This window comes from Sciurus carolinensis, chromosome 2 (assembly GCF_902686445.1).
Source record: "Sciurus carolinensis chromosome 2, mSciCar1.2, whole genome shotgun sequence".
NCBI lineage: Eukaryota > Metazoa > Chordata > Mammalia > Rodentia > Sciuridae > Sciurus > Sciurus carolinensis.
Genome location: NC_062214.1, coordinates 123,428,771 through 123,449,015, shown reverse-complemented (window position 1 = coordinate 123,449,015; position 20,245 = coordinate 123,428,771). Strand labels below are relative to the sequence as shown.

Here is a 20,245-nt window from a genome sequence, read left to right as displayed (position 1 = left end):
ATTGTGGAACCAACCTAGATGCCCTTCAATAGATGAATGGTATATATACATAATGGAATATTATTCAGCCATAAAGAAGAATAAAATTATGGTATTTGCAGGAAAATGGATGGAGTTGGAGAATATCATGCTAAGTGAAATAGGCCAATCTCAAAAAACCAAAGGCTGAATGTTTTCTCTGGTAAATGGATGCTGATACATAACAGCGGGGGGTGGGGGGCAGTGATAAGGGAAGAATGGAGGAATGTTGGAGTGTGTAGAGGGAAAAGGGGGGGCTGAGGGAAGGAAAGATGGTGGAATGAGACAGACATCCTTACACCATGTACATTTGTGATTACAGGAATGGTGTGAATCTACAACATGTACAACCACAGAAATGAAAAGTTGTAACCCATTTATGTACAATGAATCAAAATGCATTCTGTAAAAATAAAATAAAAATTTTTTTAAAAGGTGTTTTTCTTTGTCTGGGCAAACATTTCAACTTTGAGGGAGGGGTAGTCAACTGGTCATCCTTGTGCCAGATGTTAGTTTTTTATTATCTTTGTTGCATCTTATATAAACTGCTCTGCCCAGGTGGGAAATGGGAGAGAACACAAATCATGGCAGAAAAAAGTTCTGTGTTGGTGACTCCTCAACAGTGTTATCCTTTCCGTTTGTCCTTGGGGAGGTATCCTGGCTTTAATGGCGTACCTGGTTTCTGAGGCTAGTGACAGTCAGTGAGAGGGTGTAGCAAAGGCACAAACCTTGCTCTTTTAGCTAAAAAGCTAAAGGAGAGCAGGGGAAAGCACATATCATGCTTTCAATAGCTAACAAGTTGGCAGTCAAGGTCTCCGGAGTGTATTTGCCCTTTGTAATAGAGGCCTGACTGTCTCACAAGGACTCCAAAGATGGAATTCCTAGGGTCCATGAATTGATGTGTTGGAAAAAAAATGTTTTCATTAAGCCACAACAGAAATTTAACAATTCCTTCATTTATGAATGTAGGAAAAATATAGAAATTGTAGATTTTTATATCAGTTTATGTTCCTACAAGTATCTCAAAATATCATTTACATTGATTAGAAGCTCAAAATTATAGTCATAATTATATCCACATTTATATCTTACTACTTAAAACATTATTAAATACATGTATTACTGTGTCACAAACTTTAAAGATTTGATAATTAATTTCCCTCATAATCCAAAAGATTATACTGAATGATATTTCCCGAGGATAATTATTTTTTGTTCACTTGTTTTCAATTGTTATGTTTGCTCTTAATTGCTCTTTGGCTTTACCACAATGCCAAAGGCCTGCATGCCACATACACACACACACACACACACACACACACATACACAACAAAATAAAACAAAAATAAAACAACTTAACACCCCTCCCCAAGGGATGGTAGAGTAACCCAATAAAGGGGATCTTAATTCTTGAATAACTTTCATCACTTACCTAAGAATTCTCAAGTGATAAGGAAATAAAATTCTTTACGCTTAAACTACTGTGTTGTTTTCAACACCAACTTTTACCCTAGCTTACCCCTTTTTGATTGCTTTAACAGTTATGATAAATGTGGTGTTGTTTTTATGATTAATAATGTTATGATGCAGACTGAGGATATAGTTCAGTGGTAGAATACTTGCTTTAAAATGTGTGAGGCCCTGGATTATACCCCCAGTACTGAAAGAAAAAAAAAAAAAAAAAAGAAGAAGAAGAAGTAATGATACAACTATATCTTATTAACTTTATTTTATTTTATTTATTTATTTTTTTATTGTGGTGTTAGGGGTATCAAACCTAGGGCCTTGCTCATGCTAAGCCAGTACTCTAGCATGGAGCTACATCACCAGCCCTGCCTTAACTATATTAAATAAGGAGAACTAGGATATAAATATCACAAAAATAAGTAAATAAATAAAAAGTTTTTAAAAGGTAATGTAGAGGTTATTTTTATTAGGTTTTGGGTAAATACATGCAGTTCTAGGGCAACCTCATCTAGCAGAAATACATTGTGCTCTCATACTTGTTTAGCCCCAAAGTTTAGCTCTTTTTTTCTCCACCCTTCTTGTGAGGTTGACTGGGAGGAAGTTCAGGAAAGGACATTACCAGAGACTTCCTCCATAAGTTAGATATTGAGAGAGTGCCAAGAATGTTCATGCATAATAAAAATATTACCTGCTAGTCGATCATAATAAGGAAGAACCGAGTGTGAAAGCATCATTTACGCTACCTGCATTATGGTAAGAATGCTAGAAGACATTCTAAAGTAAAATTTTGACTAATACATATTACCAAGTAAAGTCCTTCCAATTCTATGGGACAGCAAGATAGAATTGATTCAATAATCTGTTTTAGATCCTAAGTTACTTTGATCCTTTACTTCACAGTTATTGGGACATAGAGTTGACGAGGCATAAAAGAGATCATTAAATCCTCCACAGATAAAAAATATTTAGTAGGGTCAACACTCCAGCTTATAGGCACAGGCAATGACTTTCTCAGTAAGACCCCTAAAATTCAAGAAATAATGCCAAGAGTTAATAAATGGAATAGCATCAAATTAAAAAAAGATTCTGCAGAGCAAAGGAAACAACTAGGAATGTGAAGAGAGAACCTATAGAATGGGATAAAATGTTTGCTAGCTACTCTTCTGACAGAATTAATAATCTAGAACATATAAATAGCTCAAAAAACTTTACACAAAAAAATCAAATAACCTGGAGTGGGGATGTGGCTCAGTGGGAGAATGCTTGCCTAGCATGTGTGAGGCACTGGGTTCGATCCTCAGCAGCACATAAAAATAAACAAAATAAAGGTGTTATGTCCATCTACAGCAAAACATTTTTAAGAAATCAAATAACCCAATTAATAAATGGGCAAATGAATTAAACAGACATTTCTCAAAAGACAAAATACAAACAACTAACAAATACATGAAAAAAATTGTTTTTTAGCAACTAGGGAATTGAAAATCAAAACTACACTGAGATTTCATCTCAGCAGTCAGAATGGCAGTCATCAAGAATACAATAATAATAAATATTGGAGAGGATGTGGAGAAAAGGGAACACTTTTACACTGTTCTTGGGACTGTAAATTGGTACAATCACTACGGAAATCAGCATGGAGGCTCATCAAAAGACTAGGCATGGAATCACCGTATGACCCAGCTATACTACTCTTCCATATTTATCCTGAAGAATTAAAGTCATCATACTACAGTGATACATGCATAACCATGTTTATAGCAGCATAATTCACAATAGTCAAACTCTGAAACCAGCCTAGGTCTATCAATAGATGACTGGATAAAGAAAATGAGGTATGTGATCCTGTAATCCCAGCAGCTTGGGAGGCTGAGGCAGCAGAATTGAGATTTCAAAGTCAAACTCAGCATAAGTGAGGCTAAGCAACTCGGTGAGAAACTGTCTCAAAATAAAATACAAAAGAGGGCTGGGATGTGGCTCAGTGGTTAAGTACCCCTGAGTTCAATCCCTGGTACCTAAAAAAAGAAAATGAGATATGTATACATAATGAAGTTTTATTCAGTCAAAAAGAAAAATGAAATTATGGCATTTGCAGGAAAATGAATGGAACTAGAGACCATCATGTTAAGTGAAATAAGTCAAACTCAGAAGGTTAAGGGTCATATGTTTTCTTTCATATGCAGAAATCTAGAGAGGAAAAAGGAAAGGAAAATTGGGAGCAAATCTCATGAAAATCAAAAGGAAATCAGGAGAAGAAAATGATCAAGGGGTGGGAGGTGGGGAGTGATATTGGCCAAATTCTATTGTTATATTGTAGGCATGTACATATTAGTAACAAATCCCATCTGTAGGTACAACTATAATGCACCAATAAAAAATGTGGAAAGAATCTTTAATTTTTATATCAGGGAGCATGATACACAGTTCCTTGAGGGACTTGTGCATTGTTGAAGATCAAAAGAGAAGTATTGAGAATTTTGATAATAGACCAAACAGTCAATAAAATTTCCACTTTTGGCAAGAGATTAGGAAATGCAGGTAAGGGTATTCTCCCTCCAGGAAAAGGAAGAGAGTAAAGACTAGCTATGGAGTCGGGGAAAGGGGATTGGATTGTAGCTCAGTGATAGGGTGCTTACCTAGCATGCATAAGGTCCTAGGTTTGATCTCCAGCACCAAATAAATAAATAAACAACAGCAGTGGGATAAAAGGATTTATACAGTTCTGATCTGGTGTGGTCATTCTGGGAGAGCTGTCCACATTAAATGACATCTACTTCATTTTCTAGAAATTATTAACGTTAAGTCCTGGACAGAAGTGGAAGTGCAACAAGAGGTTGTTGTCTTCTGTAAGTGAGATATGTGTACCAGAAATCTCCCCCTTTTCTCTTTTAAAAAGAAAAGGAAAGCTCGGGACCGTGCCTGTCTTAGGCGGAGTGGTCAACCACCGTCCTTACCCGTCATCGGATAACTGTAGAGCATGCTACAGCTCCTGTCTTAGGTCGGTACAGTGGTCACCTCCTTCCTTACCCGTCTGGCTAGCGATCCAGCCTCGTGAGCCATACTTGTGGGGAACTGCCGGCCTCTAGGGCAGCTATGGCCTGATGGAAGATGATACGATCTCTAACTTGATCTCGGCGCATGCGCATGATAAGGCGTGTGAGGAAGATAACAGTAATAACCATGAACATACAAAAGGCTCCCATACCTGCCCATTGCTTACAAAGCTGAAAGAGGAGGATAGCCAACTTAGCACTTCGGACATAGGGGCTACATTAACTCTAGTAGCATTGAGACTAACAATTTGAGATCTAAGAATAGCAGTAAGATTATCAAATTCGTAAGACCAGTTTGTTTGTAGCTGAGCAGACAAGATTCTAGACAAGTTTGCTGCATAGCTGAAGTTATGGTAAGCTACAGGTGTAACGCACAGTCCCGCCAGATGATAAATACATCCCACGTTTAACAGTTCCTGTAAAATGTCCATTTGTTCTCGAAGTAAGTCCATTCGCTGGTTCATAAGGAGTATGCCTGCTGTTAGATGTTGGTTTAGGGTCTCTTTAGTCTGTAAGGCTGCAGCTATATTTTCGGCCAAGTGATTGACTGCTGTTGCTGTAGGTATGGCAGTTGCTAGTGCTGCTGTTGCAGAAACCACTATTGCAGTGACCATAGCCGCTGTGATGTCAAATTCTCTCCTGTTTCTTGATAGTAACACTGGCAATTTTGCATCTGTAACAGAGACTGGGACTGGTAGGAAGGTAGGAACACACATTAAGTCTGCCAGCAGGAACCTAGAAGCATTTTAGCACAAATCTAAAGTACAATTGAAAGAAGCAGTTGTTTTGTTACATAGTTGAACTGTTCCTCCTAAGAGACTAAAAAGAGGTAGTAAGTTAGTTTATTCCGTGGAAACACACAAACTGAGCCACAGCTCCAGTAAAGCACCGGGTTACCCTTATTTCCCAGAGTTAAAAAAAACCCCAAACAAAGAGACAAAGAGAAAGTTTATCTTTAGGGGACCTGAAGGTCTCCTCTATTCCCCCTTTTTGTTTATAAAGAGCATTTTTGAGGGTGAGATGTGTATGTTCAACAATACCTTGTTTTTGTGGGTTATAAGGTACATTTGTGGTTAGAGTTATTTTAATTTTAGTGAGGAATTGGTTCTTACCAATTTTAGTTTTTAAAGAAAAATTTAGACTTTATAACGTAGTACAATCTTTAACAGTTGTTTAACCATAATTGTATAAACCCCTATTTTTAATAAAACTTAAGAGACACAAAGTTAAGAATGAATTGGTGTTTCTAAGAAATCCTTGTCATTTTACCATGTCATTTTACCATATAGATTAAACTTTGGCTTATATCAGAACATTAGTATTTCACCTTAGGAAAAACCTTAAATAGCTTTAGCTGTTTTACATACACACAACCAACTTAGTTACACACAGACTTGTTGAAACTTGCCCTTTGTTACACACAGACTTTTTATCCAGAAACATTTTCTTTTCCTTTTTATTAAATACATTTTTAAACCCAGAACCTTTTATTTTCTCTTCCCTATTTGTTGACCCCTTTTTGTTCACATTCTGAAACAACTCTTATGAAATTTCTGAATTTAGATAAATCACCCTATTTTAATAAGATTAAATATTTTGTTGTTTATAGTACTCTTAATTGAAACACAGTTGAAACTTTTGGGACCCTTTATATATAGAATTCCACTTGTTAGGATATAACTCTTAGTAACCTTGTTTTTAGTTTAGTGATGACACAAAGCAAGTTTAAACCCTTTTATTTACCAACCTATGAAAACACCAATAATGTTTAAGTATGATACCCCATGGAATTTGAGGAGTTAAGAGTACTTGATGTTATTTAACAATTAGCATTTTAACTTTGTAAATTAACCAGACGTCTCTACAAACACATTTGAGTAATCTCATACATGTTAACTCCAATTTATTTATTTTATAAAAACCAAGATATCAGACAAGTGTCCTGAACAGGATCCGTTGCCTCTTTCCTGCTGAAGAAAAGTCCTAGAAGCAATTGATATTAGACATTGTTTAACATTAACATTTCATTAGTTTGACCACCTGGAGACTTGTAAGTTATTTTTAAAAATATTTTACTTTTATTAGTTTACCCAATTTAAATTGAACCCTTTTAAATCACGTGAATAAAAGTATTTGGATCCATTTTTAAATTTTAATTTTAAGAGCGCTCAGTTTTGACAAAACATGACATTAGACAGCACGACATACAGATAACATAAAATCAAAGGCCTTGTAACTTTATAGGTAAATGTTCATTGCAATGAAACAGCTGTTCAAAAACTTCAGTTGAATAAAAAATAGAACTGATCAAAAAGAAAAAAAAAATCATTAACCTAGGTATGCAGGATCAAAATTATGAGCTCAAAAATACAGCATTAAAGAAAAAACAAAACAAAACAAGAATCCTGAAGAATAAGTTAGTTTTTTGTAGCGGCCCAGGAATTTAAAACGGACACTTTTTTTCTTCTTTTCTTCTTATCTTTAGGTTACCCCTTTTTTCTCCTTGAGACGCTGTAGTTACATTCCAATGTGGCAGGGGGAGGGAGGATCACCCAGGACTTTTTAACCCCTTTTTTACCTGGTTGAGAAATCAGGTTAGGTTTGAATGCAGAAAATCACAAAACATTATTTTTTACTACTTTTAAGGAATGGAGCTGCTGAGCTCTCTGCCTAGGGGGACCCTCCCCTAAACTGATTTCCCTCTTTCTAACAAGTTGTTCCTTACACCCACTTTCATTTTTATTTTTGTTTGTCCCTGATCTTATTGACGCCCTTTTTGATGTTTTAGACCTTTTCTCTTATATTTTCTCCAAAACCTGACTGCCCTCAGTCAGAGGCTCCACAAAAGAGTGTTTTTTAACTATTGCCCACAGGTCTCGAGTCTTCACCGGTGTCAATGTCATCATTAATAGGGCGCTTAGACTGCATTGTTAGCTTCCCAAATGTCCTTTCTAGCTCCTCCCCTGAAAGTTCCTCTTTTGAATCTTCCCCTTCTGAGTTATTATTTCTTTCTGAGTTCTGAGAACAGAACCGTTTCTCTTTAATCTCTTCTAAAACCTGACTTCCCTCTTCCAGGGGTCCCTTTAGATTTTGTTTATCTTTATGTTGTAAGCAAGATTTAATCAGGGACCAAATGGCTAAAGTTCCAACAGGTAACAGCTTTTGCTTTTTTGTTATGCGTAGATCCTCTCCCAGGTGCTTCCACTGAGGAATATATTTAACAACCCTTTATCTAAAAACCACGGAGAGACCTTTTTTATGGTATCAAGGAATGCTCAAGCTGTTCTGCCTTCAGCGGCATTCCGTGATTCCCCAACAACTCCCTAAGAGGCTGCTTCATTCCAGTCCCAGACAGTTCTGTTCCTATGATTAAATCTTACAGCACTAAGAGCTCCAAGCACACAAACAAGCCACACAACAAACACAAAAATAACACACACCACACAAACAATCTGGTACCACTGCATCTATCTATGAAGTTTTAATTTTTTTTTTTCTGGGTTCTTTACCCTTCACTGCCGGCTACCAATGACGGACTCAAGGTCATAAATGAACTACCAATGACGGACTCAAGGTCATAAATGAAATACCAATGACGGACTCAAGGTCATAAATGAACTACCAATGACGGACTCAAGGTCATAAATGAAAATAAATAATTACCTTTTACTTTATCTGTAGATTCCCGGGTCTCGGCGCCACCTATCGCACTCCCTGCCCGCAGAGAGATAAGACACAGGCCTGGTTCTTTTGAGCTCTTTATTTTGCGCGCTTCTTCCTCATAGTTCTTTCTTTGTTCTCTCTCTTTGTGGAACTTACACTCCAATATATACAGTACTTGTAACCAATCAGCATTTTCGCACGAGGGGAGAGCATTAACAGATACAGGCAGCGAAGGCAGGCATATAGTGGACCTGTACTGTCCATCAGGGAGCTTAGCCAATCCCTGGAACTTCCTCAAAATAATGTCAGTTGTTTGTGCAAAAGTTAACTGCTCTGGCTCACTGCCAGGCGCCATCTTAGCCTTGCCACACCTAGGGCCAGGGGTCCGGCCGAAACCCCGACAGAAATCAGCTCCTTGGATCGTGGCAGCACAAATGTTGGTTAACAGGGACTGCTATTGACCTGTTCAGCAGGAAATGGCCCGTCCTGGAAATGTCTTCCAATACACAAAGGCTCTGGTTTGTAGGTGAAGGGGTTTCAAGTCCTTCTTTACCAGAGTATAATTTATACACTGTACCAAAATATAATGTATAAGCATAGTTTTGATCATACCTTTATATAATTTTTTATCCATGGTGTTAATTATATCTTTATAACATGGAAGTATATCACCTTTTGTTAAGTAATGGTCAAAATAACAGCGAGAGTCAAATGCCTGGGGCAGCCCATGAATATTTCAAAGGTTGAGAGTTATGCAAACCAAAAGGGGTAGGGTAACTTGTAAATTCAAAATTATTATACATAGGGTTTCTGCCCAGGAAAATCACAAAGTTTCCATAAAATTTTGTGGAATATTTTTTATTTTATTTTGTGGTACTAGGGATTGAACCCCGGGGTGCTCTACCACTGAGTTTTATCCCCAGCCCTTTTCATTTCATGATAGGGTCTCACTCTGTTGCCAAAACTGGTCTTGAGTTTGTGATCCTCTTACCTCATACTTCATAGTCACTGGGATTACAAGTGCGCACCACTGTATATGCCAGATCTCGAATGGCCCATTTGAAAAATTCCATTGGCAAGTGCTATACACACTGGGCATTCCAGGATTGAATTTATGGCAGCTGGGGCATGCCAGGAAAGCACTCTCAGAAACTCCATTAATATTTCCCCACCAATATTGTTTCATAAAGCTGTTATTTTCTTTCTGTAATCTAATTACTTAAATTGGACATACAGTAGTTAATAATGGAAATATCACAGAATCTGTCAGGACAGACTTTTCATTAGGCCCAAACCGGAATTCCTTTTGATCATTAAACCATCAGTCACCATCTCTTCTTTTACGGCTTCTTTTGGCTTCTGGTGCCCAAACTGTGAGTCTTCAGTAAATATTCTAAGGTCATGATTTGGAAATTTTCCCAGCTGGGATATGACAGAAATTTGACCAATGTGATATAGGTACAGTAATCCCCTGGTTTTCATAAGGCCTAATTGGGAATGACCTGGAATCTTAATATTTTCCTATACACCAGGTCACTGTATTGAAACTAATGAATCTTTTCATATGGCCCTTTCTTATATTTTGTCTCCACTGGAAGTGAGGGAACCTCTCAGCTTCCATAGCATTTCTAAGTTACGAGCACTCCTACTGTATACCTACTGTTTACAGAAGAGTTAGCAGCTTTTCTTTTAGCAAGAAAGCATGCTTAAATAAGGGCAAACATTTCCACCTACTGAGCAGAAATAACTGAAAGTAAAGAGGTTGCTTCTTTAATTTTAAAGGAAGTAATATTTATGATTTGCACAATATTTACCAGTATTGCCTTTTAAGTATGGAACATCCGTGAACCAGGATATCTCAGCATTGTTCAAGGAAGTGTCCTATAAATCCTTTGAAGAATCAAAAGGTGAATCATTAAATTCAAGTGGAGTGGTTAGTAGAAGTTCATGTAAGTTGAGAAAACTAATGTAAGATGTTAAGTAGAAAGACACTTTCAAAGAGATTCCACAGCACAGAGACAAAAAAGGTCAACAGAACTCCAGAGATGATATCTTTGGTGGATTTGATCAATAGTGCTCTAGCAGGAACAGCCCACAGAAGGGGAGAAACTATGGGCAAGTGGGCTCAGTTTCTGACTCTTGTGCCCCATGGGTCAGTAGTGATTGACATGCCTAGCATGTGTAAAGTCTTAGTTATATTCCTGCCACTCAGGGGGAAAATTGCAGGACATTTCTTTCCTTTTCACACACAGAAGAGAAGAAGGAGAGTGATAGTTAGCCAAGTCATGTCTTCATGGTCTCTCCAAACAAAGAAATCAGGTTTAGTGGTTTTAAGTAAAGCATATAAGGGTTGTGCCATAAATCTGGGATGCAGTTGCAGCTGTATTTGGGGTTAAGAAATTGTAATATGTCTTGTATCAGTTCTGAATCTAAGTGTAGTCTACTTTCTGAAATTAGGTGGCCTAAATATTTTACTTGAATTTTTACCAGTTGCAATATTTCTTATGAATCCTATTATCTGTAGCATCTTAGAGTTTTAACAAACGTAGATTATCTTTCTTGCACACTGATTGTGAGGGAAGTGCAGAAGAAGAGTCATATACAGGTGACTGCAAGGTGGATCACTGAGGGAAAATAACATCCTCTAGGTCAGCCTTTAGAATTTGAGAAGAGGGACTTTCACTGAAACCCCCAGGGCTTTACTGCCCCAATATATTGCTGGCTGGCCCAAGAGAAGGCTAAATGGCATTAGATAGCTTTATATACTGGTTTGCTACTGGTCAGGCTCAAGATCAGCAAGGTATATGGATTTGGGGTAACTGTGTGGTGGGGTATAACAATATTATTTAAGGTACATAGGTCTTGAACTAGTCTTTTCCCATAGCCATTAGGAGTTTTTTCATTGGCAGTACTGGGATATTACAAGAACTGGTACATAGGATAATGAGACTTTGTCTTTTATTCTTTAATAACAGTTTAATGTCCAAAAAAGCCTCTTTGTTTAAAGAGTGCTGGTTAATTCTAGGTCAAGTTTTCAATGGGTTGATCTGAATCTTAATAGTGGGTACTCTAAGGAGCCTATTTAAACCTATTGGCAATATTGTTCATAAATATTTGTTCTAACAAAAAAGAGTGGGTTAGTTTTTGCTTACCATAGAAACAAAGAATGACTTAGCAAATAAGAGAAGTAGGAAAATCAGAAGACCTGGAGTTGGTCTTATTTTCTCTGGTTTGCCAAATTCTAAAATTATCTGCCCTTTTGAGATGAAAAAAATTCCTGCATGTTTTTTCCAAAATACCTGTCAAGAAAGGGAACTGGAACACAGCTATCAAGGAAAAGGGAGTGTTTATGAAAGACCAAGATGTAAAAGGATAAAGACATGAAAACATTTGAGGCTTGTTAAAGACTGCCCAATTTAGACTGACTTATTGCTCCAGTGTTGGGGAATTTAAGACCAGTGGGGTTAGGTGCTCAGAGGATAAGGATAATCAGAACCTCATTCCCAGTATGAAGAGACTTCCCCCTTACCCCAAGGTATTAAGGGCAAAGACTGGGAAAAGCCCCTGTCCATTTCTCAGAACCCTGTCACTGGATGGTTCTGAAGGAAGGACTCTTTTTGGAATTTTTTTTTTTTTTTTTTTTTGCCTTGTAGCAGTCTCTTTTCCAGGATTTTTGTAATAATAGCATAAGCCAGGAGGATTTTGGTTTGAATCTTGCTTAAAATTTTGTTTGGGGACTTGTATCTGAGGGAGCTGAGATAGAGACTTTTAAGCAATTTCCTTTTTATTGGACTCCTCTAGAATAGAAGACAACTGATTAGCCAAATTTCCTAGATCTGGAGTGGGCCCAGTTTCCCATTCCATGTGGGTTCCTTTACCAAGGTTAGTGAGTTAGTCAATAGTCATCAGAAGGCCAGAATTTCCCTTAAAAATGAATTGAAATCAGTTGTAATAATTGTAAACGGATTATTTAGACTCTCCAGTACAAACCTGAATTTTATTCCAGTCTAAAACCTTAGGAAATGCTTCAAGGATAGCTTTGAGGAGATTTTGATCAGCCTTCACATCTGATCCCAATGTTGGGATGTTTCTCTAACTCAGAAGGAGTCCAGCTAACTTTAGCCATCCATTGTTGGAGCTGGCCTACCTGATATCATGTGAACCAACTGATATATATCAGAAAAACTTGACTGATAGGCCTGAATTACTGTGTTAAATTTTGAGCAAATTGGTGAGGTCTTCAATGACATTTGGAAGTTCCTTGGGAAAGATTTGGAGATAAGCCTTAGTCCAAGAAACTTGGAAACTTGGAGTTTAGCTGGGTCATCAGTGGGTTTTATTTTAAAGAGGCAGGTTTTAATGGGATAAATTTGGGGAATGGTGGGGGCTGAGGAGTCTGAAAAGAAAGGGAGTTCTGCAGGAGAAGGCTAGAGATGGGGAGGAAGAGGGGCTTTCAGAGGAGGGGAAGGCTCAGGAGCACAAGGTTTCTTGGTCTCTTTCTCTAAAGCACTCTTATCCTCTTAATATTTTCTTTGCATCAGTTTTGAGACAGTTTTCTGCAGTGAAACAAATTATATGGGTTTTTTGTTTTGTTTTATTTTCTACTTTTATGGTTTTGTTTTTATTAACACATGGTAATTATATATATATTCATGGGTTGCTGTGTGATATTTTGACACATATGTACACTGTGCAGTGTTCAAATAGGGATAATTAGCATATTGATCACCTCAAACATTTATCATTTCTTTGTGTATACTAGAACTAATTCTCCTTAAGTAGCTGAATTTTTGTATTCCTTTATTAACACTCCTCTAATCCCTACCCTTTTCCAGTCTCTCAAAACTACTATTCTGCATTCAACTTCTAGGAAATTAACTTTTAAAGCTTCCATTTATGAGTGAAATCATGTGGTCTTTGTCTCTCTGTGCCTAGCTTATTTCACTTAGCAAAATGTCCTCCAGTTTTGTCCATATTGCTGCAAAAGACAGGATTTTATTTTTTTTGTGGTATGAATAATATTCCATTATGCCTATGTATATATAAACAACATTTTCTGTATCAAATCATTCATCAATGGATAACTCAGTCAAATCATTCATTGATGGATACTTAGATTGATTCTATATCTTGGCTATTATAAATATTGTTATAGTGCTGCAATAAACATGGGTATGCAGATATCTTCTGGATATACAAACTTCTTTCCATGGGGTAGATAACCAGTAGTAGGATTGCTGGATCATATGATAGTTCTATTTTTAGTTTTTTAAGGAACCTCATATCATTTTCCATAATGGCTGTATAAATTTACATTCCCACCAACAGTATGTAAGGAAGGGTTTCCCTTTCTCCACATTCTCGCCAGAATTTTTTTTTCCTTTTTCTTTCTTTAAAAAAAAAAAAAAAAAATTGGTACATGGAATTGACTCCACAGGTGCTTTGCCACTGAGCCACATTCCTAGGTCTTTTTATTTTTTGTTTTGAGACAGGGCCTCACTAAGTTGTTGAGGCTGGCCTCAAGCTTGCAATCCTTCTGTCTCAGCCTCCTGAGACATGAGATTATAGGAGAGCATCAGTGTGCCTGGCTTCAATGATAGCATTCTCACTAAGAGTGAGATGTAAAAAAAATTGTGATGTAAAAAAATATTTTTTGTGCTATTGGAGATTGAACCCAGGACCTTGAGCATGTTAGGTAAGTGCTCTACCACTAAGCTACATCCTTAGTCCTTTATTTTTATTGTTTATTTATTTATTGATTGATTGACTGATTTTATTCAGTCTCCTTAGGGACCATCAAAAATTATCAGTGCCAACTATATAGCAAGTTGTCATGGTGGGGTATTGGGAAAAGTTTTCAATTAGCGATGGTTTGTGCCTCGGATAAACCTCATTTGTATGGTGCTGCCACTGCACAAAATTCCAGTTCTTTATTTTTAAGGTTTTATTTTGAGACAGTCTTTCTAAGTTGCCCAGTTTGGCCTTGCATTTGCAATCCTCTTGCCTCAGCCTCCTAAAGAGCTGGAATTACAGGTGTGGTGATTAATAATAGCTAGTTTGATTTACATATTTTATATATACATATATATTTAATTCAGAATGAATCTATCATCTATCATCTCTCTCTCTCTCTCTCTCTCTCTCTCTCTCTCTCCAGGGTAAATAGTTTGCAAATATTTCCTCCCATTTTGAATTCTGTTTCCTCCTTTGCTGTTGTTTGTTTTTTCTGCAGAAGCTTTTTAGTTGAGTATGGTCTGTTCTGTTTATTTCTGCTTCTGTTTTCTGTGTTTTGGGGATCTTATCAAAAAAAACATTTTCCCATACCAATGTCACAAAACATTTCTTCTACTAACTTTATAATTTTGGGTCTTAATAATTAAGACCTGATAAACCCTGATAGTTGCCTAGCAATGTGTTTATATTTGATTCTTTTTGATTCGATTTTTGTACAAGGTAAGTGATAGAGGTTTCCTTTCAGTTTTCTGCACATGGTGATCTAGTTTCTTTTTTTAAAAAAAATTGGTTCCTTTTGGTTATACATAACAGTAGAATCCATTATGATATAAACATACAAGCCTGGAATATATCTGATTCTAATTAGGACCCCATTCCTGTGGGGGTGATCCAGTTTTCTGAGCACCTTTTGTTGAAGAGATTGTCCTCTCTTTAATGTATGTTCTTGTTACCTTTATCAAAACCCAGTTGACTGTTAATACATGGACTTCTTTCTAGGTTTAGTTCCATTTATCTTTGTGTTGTTTTTATACCAGTACTTTCGCTGTTTGGGTTACAATAGCTTTCCCACTTATTGTGAAGTCAGGGATATTGATGCCTTCAGCTTTGTTCTTTTTTTCAGGATTGCTTTGGTTATTCAGGACTGCTTGGGATTCCAGATGGATTCTATTATTATTATTTTATTTCAGTGAGGAATTCCACTGAAATTTTGATAGGAACAGTTTGTATCAGTTTATGGCAATCATATATTCCCAAGATGTTTTATTCTTTCTATACCTGTTAAGTGCAAACAGGTAGATTAGTCTGGTATATGTATCTGGGCAAGTACAAGATACTTTACTAACAAGATCATACTGTGGCCTGTATATTGCTTTGTGGAATTGATTTGTCATTATTGGTGTCTATTAAACATTTGTCATACTCTCCATAGGTTAGCAAAAAGTAACCTCTTCCTGGGCTGGGCAACAGAAGTTACACATTAAGCCGGTCAGATTGATTGTTGGGTCTGCTCAGAACTCACTGTGACTGCAGCACAAGCATTTCCCTGAGTAGTCCAACTTATAGATGAGACAGAATGGACTTGACAAAAATGGAACTTGTGGAGTCATACATCCCCATTGCTGCAAAATACAAAACCCTCAAATGATTGGTGGTTCTAGGAGACTAAATGATTGGTGGTTTCGAGTGGTGTGATGCGCTGATTGACGCACTGATTGGATAGGTATTCAATAAAAGAAGAAGAAGCTTCCTCAATAAATGAGTCAGCAGCTCTCACCAGCTCTCGGTGTCTGGGTGGTTATTGACACTGCGCCCTTCATCCCCCCATTACACAAGCCCCCGTGGGATACAACAGGAACTGAAGAAAAGACACCCTCATGCCTCAATCCAAGTGTCTAAACAAATTAGTGCTAGGGATGTCCTGTTGATTGGTCCATTCTTTAGATGGTTAATTTCCCTTTCTTTAACATGTTGCCATACTTTCCATGCTCGCTGATAGGTTCTTGCTCTTTGTACTGCTGTTATGGAATATGAATGCAATGTGCCTCTGGAGCCCTTTGTGGAAGATAGGGGAAGGCATAAGAATGTAAGGGTCATTAAGAGTCTTTGAAGCACTGAAGGGGTGAAGTATTGGGGTTTAATGCAGGTCAGTGCCTAGGAAGTCTTGTCCCTGGTGGTGAGTTAAGAAGGACTTCAAAAAATGTGTTATAGATCACTTCCGACCTCCCTCTAGCTGCCATCTTGCGTCCCCGCGTATGTGCGCCTAATCTCAGCTGGTCTGCCAGAAACCCCCTGAGTGCCAGCCCTAGTCCCCCGCCCGGCCCCATTTCCGCTCCCACAAGATGAAAGAAACTATCATGAACCAGGAATAACTCGCCAAATTGCAGGCACAAGTGAGCATTGGTGGGAAAGGAAGTGCTCGCAGAAAGAAGAAGGTGGTTCATAGAACAGCTACAACAAATGATAAAAACTTCAGTTCTCCTTAAAGAAGTTAGGGGTAAACAATATCTCTGGTATTGAAGAGGTGAATATGTTTACAAACCAAGGAACAGTGATTTGCTTTAACAACCCTAAAGTTCAGGCATCTCTGGCAGCAAACACTTTCACCATTACAGGCCATGCTGAGACAAAGCAACTGACAGAAATGCTATCCAGCATCTTAAACCAGCGTGGAGCAGACAGTCTGACTAGTTTAAGGAGACTGGCTGAAGCTCTGCCCAAACAATTTGTGACTGGAAAAGCACCACTTGCTACTGGAGAGGATGATGATGATGAAGTTCCCGATCTTGTGGAGAATTTTGATGAGGCTTCTAAGAATGAGGCAAACTGAACTGATCAACTTCTGAAGAAGATAAATTTGAAGAAGTTACTGGGAGCTGCTATTTTATATTATGACTGCTTTTTAAAATTGTTTTTTTTTATGGATCTGATAAAATCTAGATCTCTAATATTTTTTAAGCCCAAGCCCCTTGGACACTGCAGCTCTTTTCAGTTTTTGCTTATACACAATTTATTCTTTGCAGCTAATTAAGCTGAAGAAGCCTGGGAATAAAGTTTGAAACAAAGGTTAATAAAGTTCTTTGCCTAGTTTAAAAAAAAATGTGTTATATAAGGTAAGGGGGGGAAATCTGGTCACTTCCTTCACTTCCAATCTTTGGGGATTAAAGCAGAATGACCTTGGTTATGAAGTAAAGGAATCCATCTATATAGTATGCACACAAACTATCCCGAACATATTCCCCTTGCTTGAAGGCATGGTGTGGCTATATTGTCCTGACCTGCCACCACTGAGGAATCCTCAAGTAATAAAATGTCCAAATCCACTCTGTTGAGTCCAAATTCTTTCTTTGGGACCAGTAAACAAAACACTGGAGTCTTTGCAGTCCTGTGGTTGAAGAGGTTCCTCGGTGGGTACTACACTTGATTCCATGGGTCACCTCTTCTTCCAAGGCGATTTTCCTTTGGATTCCACTTCTCAGACAACAGATTTTGCCAACTTAAAAAGAAAAAGGAAGGAAGGAAAGAAGAAAGAAGATACACAGGACCTCTGAAATAAAATAGTTTATTTGCTATTAGTAGATGGTGCCAACTTGGGATGTACAGACTAAGAAAATTCTGGGCACACACAAGGAATTGTAACAAAGGGGGAGTTATTAAAGATGAAGAAATCAGGTAAACAGCTTTACAACTAAGATAAGTCATCTCTCGATTCATTGCTAAAGTTGGCATTATTGTTTTGGCAGAGATAGCCATTGCTAAGGCAACTGTCTTGGCTTATCTGAAATACTGTGGCCAAAGGAAATTCCTGAGATAAGTTCATTACAGGGTATCAAAGTAATTTAAAAATGCACTCAAGTGAGCTTTATGGTCATTCCCAACTCCTTTGGGTTAGAACTTTGACATAAATTACTCCATTTTGTATTGTTAACCTCCACTAGCCAGGTGAAAGAGATGAATAGAGCAAGGCATGGTCATGCAGAGGTTTTAGTGCCTTCTTAGGGTGTGCCTCCCTCCCAGTACCTTCATAGATCCAGCAACCTGGGAGTCATCAAATCGCATTGTTTGTGAGTTTTTATGAAGCTTGTTCTCCATGCCTCCCTCCCCTACCATTACTGGAAGTCAATAGTTGAAGCTGAAATTCCACTCCACAATCACTTGTTCTTTCTGGTCACCAGCCCCATCTTGAGGCTATCTAGGGACCTCAGTCTAAGTCACATCATTAGCATAAACTCAGGTATGATGAGAAGGGGCTCATTATTAATAACAAAAATATTTCTGGTTCAGAAGTTCCAAAATGTTTTTAAAATGAGGTTTGCTCTGAAGGACATTACAAAGGATACAGATTACAAGCTGCATAAGGTAAGGTATAGGGGAAGAGGCAGAGCTCCCACACGCTCTCCAGGCCTCCAGGAACCTCCACCTGTTCAACTCTCTGGGAGCTCCCAAACTCTTTCCTTTTGAGTTTTTATGGAGACATCATCACATATTTAAAGCTGAGAGACTGGATGGGGACACCCAGTAAGTCCTGTCTGCTCAGTTTGCTCCCAGTTTTCCTGCACAGCATTCCTTCCTCCTGAATATGTGACAGGACCCTTCCCAAATGAGGGTCTTATAATCTACTATAAGACAAAGTAGATTTCATGCGTTCTGTGACAGGAATCAGGACAAAGACAAAAAACATTTCATTTTGTACCACAGTTACCATCTCCCATGATAACACAGACGTGCCAAGGGCAGAATGCTCTTCCCATTCTTTGTCCTCACTGTCTATATATATATATTGTTCTGTACTGGGGATTAAACCCAGGGATGCTTTACCACCAAGCTACATCAGCAGCCCTTTTTAATTTTTATTCTGAGACAGGGTTTCACTAAGATGCTGAGGTTGGCCTCAAACTTGCAATTCTCCTGCCTCAGTCTTCTAAATTACTGGGATTATAGGTGTGTACCACAGTGCCTGGCTGTTCTCACTCTCAGTACACATATGTGGACATACTGTTGGAGGAAAACCTTTTCCTCCATCTACCAAGTTTCTATGGTCAGGGATCTATGAATTAACAGTATACAGATCAACAGGAGGAAAGGAAACTGGTTCTATTCATAACTTGTGGGAGGGCTAGGATGAAGGGCTAGGTTAGATTATTTCTTCTTCCTACTCCTCCCCCCCTCCTTCTTTTAAAATTTCCTACTGAAAACTTTTATTGTTTTGTTCTTGTTGAGGCTTAAGGAAAGTAGCTTTGCTCATAATTCCTGAGGACCTGACTTAATGTCACCAACTTGTATTTGAGCCAATTAGGAACAAGACCAAACTTCATTCCTAGGTCTATTTAGTTGATAAATGGCACTTTACCAGACTTTTTTCATATAATTTTTAACAAGATCTCCAGTCACATTGATTATGCCCCAAGAGATAAGGGACCCATGTTAATTCAGATGGGCACCTCTGGAAAGATTTATTGGTTTCTGTCCTATTTTACCCGAATTGTTTTGAGAACCTTGGGGAAAGATTGAAATTATTCACCAATCTGAGATTGTATGAGAATTTTTACAACATTAATTGGGGGAAAAACCCCAAGAATCCTAACATGGCACCCAATAGACCTTCAAAGATAAGGTCATTGACTAAAAGAGCACCGTGAGTCATTGTAGTAGACAGATGCTCCTTAAGGGAACCTCAAAGGCAAAAGAAAAGGACTTTGCTGAATCCATTATAGAAAAGAATGGGCACCAAACCTCGTTAATACTCTCCAATTCCATGGCATTTCAGTGTCCTGAAAGCCTGATAAGTGTTTGTGAATTTGTCATGAGGCTTGTGATCTTGAAGCAACATCTGAACTCTTTCCAATGGAGTGAAATGGTTTCTATTGTCCCTGCAAGTACTGCTGCCATACCACCAAGCCCCTCCACTGGTTTCAAACTCTGGGACCCTGGTGTGCTTTCAGAGAGGAATTGCTCTATGGGGAAGCAAATGGACTTTTAAGAGAATATAAATGAAAGAATCAGGTAAGCTTTATTTAAACAATTGTCTTGGAATATCTCCTGTCTGGAGATTTCCCTGGAGAGAGGTTAATGGTGGCTGTATATTCAGGAAGTTATGCTTTGGTCAGATAAGGGAAGTTCAGAAGATTTCTTTCTGTATCTGCTGTTATTTAGTCTCCTCTCCCCACATACTTCCCTCCTTACAGGTAGCATCTTCATATATCTCTGCTCTCCAATTTATTTCTGAATCTCCAAAGGGAGGAGGAACAGGTGTGAAATTTGTTTTTGAGAGGAATCACTTCCTCTGGAATAAGCAAGATAAAGGTTTCTGT

At 38.0% G+C, this 20,245-nt stretch overlaps 1 non-coding gene and 2 pseudogenes across 1 annotated transcript; 1 reads left to right on the top strand and 2 right to left on the bottom strand.

Annotated features, from left to right (window-relative positions):
- Positions 1-13,982: 13,982 nt before the first annotated feature.
- Positions 13,983-14,123, bottom strand: LOC124978571 (U4 spliceosomal RNA). Its single transcript, XR_007107540.1, has one exon. It is a non-coding gene; the product is annotated as a U4 spliceosomal RNA (small nuclear RNA).
- A 2,153-nt stretch (positions 14,124-16,276) lies between these two features.
- Positions 16,277-16,764, top strand: LOC124977912 (transcription factor BTF3-like; annotated as a pseudogene).
- A 744-nt stretch (positions 16,765-17,508) lies between these two features.
- LOC124977126 (mitochondrial nicotinamide adenine dinucleotide transporter SLC25A51-like) lies at positions 17,509-20,224 on the bottom strand (annotated as a pseudogene).
- Between the last annotated feature and the right edge of the window lie 21 nt (positions 20,225-20,245).